Raw genomic sequence first — 4,949 nt, 5'->3', positions numbered from 1 at the left:
ATATATATATAAAATGAATTTTGAATTGTAAAATAAATACATTTTAATGTATTTTTTATTGTTGTTGTTTTATTTAATATTACCTTGCTTAATGTTTCATATTATTTATTATTGTTTTATATTATTGTTTTAAAGTTACTTTTGAATATTATTTAAAAACTTTTATAAAGATAATTATAGATATCAAATATAAAAAATAGGTAGGCGTGGCTGACTCTTAACTTTTATAAAGAATATCTCTTTGGATTTGAGACTTTAGTCTTTGCAACTTTACAGATCTTCTTTATGCACCAAGAGCTTGTAACACTCCAAAGAGAAAGGAACAATTGAAATCGCATCATATGACCCCTTTAATGACTCTGCATTATTTCTATGCGAGTAATCAAATAGTAAATCATATGCAAGTAAACACGTATAATTGATCATGTGACTTTCTTCAGACTATCATGTGACAAGCTGCTGATGCTCAAATCCTGCTGCTTTACTTCATGTATCTCCAGTGCGGCTGCGATTAAAACATAAGTATAAACTCTGAAATTAAGAGTTGCTCACTCTTCCGGTGTGTACAGTATCTGCTTCATCTCAGCAGTTAATCAGACTTTTGAAGGGTTTCTGGCGGTTGCTTCTTAATTATGAAACTGTGTGATGCTAAAGAAACAGTCTCAGTCTAACGTAAATCACTATTTAGACAAAAAATGATTGAGTCAGTGTTTGCAAGCAGAGAGAAAGACTTTGAGAAACGCAGCGGCGATTGTGATTCTCAGTGAATACGTCTAACAGTAAAGCGCTGCAGTTGAGAGATTGAACACAATTGAATGCAGTTAATGTGGCTTTTTTAATGCAAGTCGTTTAGTCAGAAAGCAGCAGCGGTTCTGGACACCACTGCTCAGTGTGCATGGAGTCCGGTTTTAATCTGGTCTAAACGCCGTGATCTGTGCAGGCTGCCCACATTTTAGGCGTGATTTTTCACTTCATGTTCGAGGCCTCACACCAGTCTGAAACTCATAATAGTTTAATTTCTTTGCATCTGTGACCCTAAAAATCAACCTCCTACTGGCCCCAAAATCTCATTTCTAGCGTTTGAAGCTAAAACTCGACTGTACTTTCCATTCGAGGACACGCCAAGCGCTTTATCAACAAGAAAACCATTATGAAACCAGACGTCTGCTAAGGGTTTCTGCTCCTGAGGAAGTTCTGCATTTACAATTTCCTCTTGTTCTTATTGTCTGATTGTCATTAAAACATAATGAACTAAAAAAACTCTTTTGCAAGGCACAGTATTGTTATGGAGAGTAGCACATGAGTATATAATCACATCACATGTGAGCTTCATAAATCAGGGTCGGACCGTAATGACAGGCAGTGATTGATAAACGTTGCATATTCATGATCTGTGATGATTTACAGAGCTTTTCTGTGATGCAGTTAGCAAACGAAATGAAACGACCTACATGTGATGCGCTACAACACAACACAAACCGTCCAACATTTGTTACAACTTCATGAATATTCATTATTTAAATACTAACTCTGTTACTAACTGTTCTAAGACTAGTGAGACGCCTACCTAGGGGTTATTAATATGGTTATGCAAAATTCAGAATTAAAGAAGTGGCTTCCTTTGAATTCATGAGTGTACTAGCCACAACACACAGGAAGTTGAACTGGAATGACAGGAAGAGGAAGTCACTGAATTGTAATTCAGAGAAAATGTACACAAGTAATGCATTCTGGGAGATTAAGTGTTATTCCACTCTGATCCTTAAGTTAATTTATTGAATATGACTTCTATACTTCTCTATGTATACTTACATTAATGCATGTATATCTTTAAGGCCAAGGTTTTTTTTTTTTTTTAATCCAACAATTAAAATGTCTTGACAAACTTTGCTTTTTTATATAGAAACTCCATTGAAATAATAAATTCAACACAATAATGCATTCTGGGAAATGAAGTGTTCTTCCACTCTGGTTCACAAACAAATCCAACACTCAAAATTCACTTCTGTAGTTCAAATTAGAATTTTACTTATCCAAATAATCCAACACAATAATGCATTTTACAAAAAAGTTAATTAATAATAATAATAATTATAGTAATACAGATTTTATAATAAATAATACATAAAAATAATAAAATAAATATTTTATATAATACTACAAAAATATTAATAAAATTATAAAATTATTTAAAATAATAAAATATATACTAAACACAATCTAAAATGGTAAATAATCTATTTGTGTTGACAAACTTTGCTTTTTTTTAGTTCAGATTTGTTACGGGAATTTCACTGAATTTTAAATGAATTCAACACAATAATGCATTTTGCAAAAGTTAATTCATTAGATGATATAATACTAATAATAATAATTATTATTATTATTATAAATAACGATAAATAAATAAATACAACCTATCTGTGTTGACAAACTTTGCTGTTCTTGCTAAAATTTGTTTTAGTTATTTTTCAGTTCTGCATGCTGTTTATGTCAATGCAAAAAAAAAAAATCATATTCAGGAACTTGGAATTTAAGTCATTCTCAATGCTGTTGTGGAAGGAGCACAACGCTGCTATTAACACAGATGGTTTGAATCTTGTATTTGGGGGAATTGTTTAGTAATGTAAGTTTGATAAATGTCTCATCATCTTGAACACTGTTTTGATGTGTACATGTTTTGAGCTGAGCTGATTGCTGTCATGTTTACAGTGCGGCGTGTGTTCAATCGCTCCTTTCCATTAAGAAAACACTATTTGGAATTATACGGCCAAATTACTGCGAAAGTGTGTTTTCCAAACGATTCATTCAACTGAACCGACAGGCCTAATTCGTCAAGTCAAGTGCGTTTACACGCGGTCAAATTCGGTCGTTTCTTAGCTGACAACTTTCATTTTCACATCGATTTAGCAGATGAAAATTCCACTGCGACTGTTTGTCCAAACCAATGCTTAAAACCCTAAAAGAGAAGAGCTGCGAAACGTCAAATCAAGCAACGGAAACGTGAACGTCACCTCATCTGGCTTCCAATCTGTTTCCCTTCACATCCAATGTCTTTTATGAGAAATCTCTGAAACAGAAATGATCTGGGGGAGCAATAATGTCCAGCACTAATTTAATACCTTATTACCATAAGCCTAGTGCAATGCATGCATAATAAATGTGTTGTATCGCACAAGGCTCAGGCATACGCTTGGAACAGGATTGCAGGGTCCTGAGACAGCAAGCCACATTTGCATGATATGATGTGAGAGTTGAATGAATTGCAGGATTATGGGAAACACTGCCTCCCTGCCCAGACTCATTGTACTGAAGAGAAGTATCACATACCCACAGATGGTTGGCAATTTGGAAGAAGCCAAAGAGAAAAGCATGGAAAAGAGAGGGAGAAAATGTGCACGCTTTAAAAAAAGAGGAAGGAGAGGAGAAAACATCAAAGACTGCACTTTTAATTTCATTTTAAAGCGCAGGGCACTATCTGCCGGATTTTCTTTTTAATTCAAGAGGAAATGTAGTTTTACTTAAAGACTCAAGACTCAACGTCGTTAGCTACAGTTCTGCCCGAGACGTTTAAGGAGAGGCTTATTTAGACGGATATGCTGTCAAAAAGTCTGATGGTATAAATACATATAAATACATAACATTTTATCTTCCAGTTTATATGAATGTGCAAGGGAACGTTTATATTTTACAGGATTTCTGTAGGTTTTTATGAAGGTTAATTTAAGACTTTTCAAGGCCAAGTGAATAAAATGTAAGGAATAATTGGAAGGGAACAAAATAGCTCAATATTTAATATTTAATATCTAATATTAAATATCTAAATGTCAATGTCTAAAAGTTTGAAAATACAGCTTTCTACAGATTTGCATTACTTTTTAATTCATTTTACAATAATCACATTGAAAAAAATAATAATAACAACAAAAAAAAAAAAATATATATATATATATGTATATTTGTCTTGTTTTCCAGTGCAAATATTCACGAATCAAGATGGAAAATGACATAAGTCTTGTTTTCTGAAAAATTGAGTTTATGATTAAAAAAAAAAGAACAACACGTTTTCACACCACACTCACAGATATTTGAAAACTTCATAATTTTTCTTTTAAATGAGCTTTTTTTATCAGGCTCCTATGTTTAGGTTCAGTAATTTCACTTTAATGCCAAAGAAAAGGTTATTAGTCAGTTATCGAATGCTTTATTTTCAAAAATGTGCAATGTTATTCTCATAGGAGCCTGATAAAAATACTCATTTAAAAGAAAAATCTCAGACGCACTTTTTATTTTTATTTTTGCATCTGAAGTATTCATTTGTTCTTGTTTTATGCATAAACTTCAGTTTCTCAGTAAACAAGACTCCATATCTTGATTTTGCATCTCGAGAATCTTGATTTTTCAGATATTTTTACTGGAAAATAAAAAATACTATAAAAAATTATAAGGAAGACATACATTTTTTTGTGATGCATGCAACATGACTGAATGAATTTACAACTTTCTGTTTAAGGCCTTAACTTGTGGAAGGGCAAAATAAGAACTTTTAAGACCAAGTTTAAAAAAAATAAAAAAATTAAGGGAAAACAATACATCAATATGTTATCTAATTGTAAAGGTTTACAAATTTGAAAATGCAACTTCCTATAGATCGACATTACCTTTTAATTAAAAAAAAAAAATAGCTTAAAGCTTTATCAGTTCGGCTCCCAAATACTACAATATGGAAATAATTTTTACTGTATCTTCTGATCACACTGCAAAAAAGTGACGTATTCTTTAGTATTCTTGTCTTGTTTTCCAGTGCAAATGTGCAAAGATTCTCAAATCAAGATAAAAGTAAAATTACATAAAGATACCCTAGTAAAAAAAAAAAAAAACATACTAAAATATATTTGAAATATTTTGTACTAATAGATTTACATATCTATGTGCTTAATACAAATATC

The 4,949-nt window shown here is 31.8% G+C and overlaps 1 long non-coding RNA gene across 1 annotated transcript in view; it reads left to right on the top strand.

Moving 5' to 3' along the window:
- Nucleotides 1-4,210, top strand: part of LOC107681277 (uncharacterized) — a 20,831-nt gene extending 16,621 nt beyond the window's left edge. Inside the window, exon 3 of the long non-coding RNA XR_001633235.1 lies at nt 4,148-4,210. This is a non-coding gene — a long non-coding RNA (uncharacterized LOC107681277). The remainder of the gene's footprint in view (nt 1-4,147) is intronic.
- Nucleotides 4,211-4,949: the final 739 nt, after the last annotated feature.

The sequence above is a fragment of the Sinocyclocheilus anshuiensis genome, unplaced genomic scaffold (assembly GCF_001515605.1).
Source record: "Sinocyclocheilus anshuiensis isolate Anshui unplaced genomic scaffold, SAMN03320099.WGS_v1.1 scaffold1632, whole genome shotgun sequence".
NCBI lineage: Eukaryota > Metazoa > Chordata > Actinopteri > Cypriniformes > Cyprinidae > Sinocyclocheilus > Sinocyclocheilus anshuiensis.
Note: the sequence above shows the minus strand (reverse complement) of the source record. Positions and strands in the feature narration are given on the sequence as shown.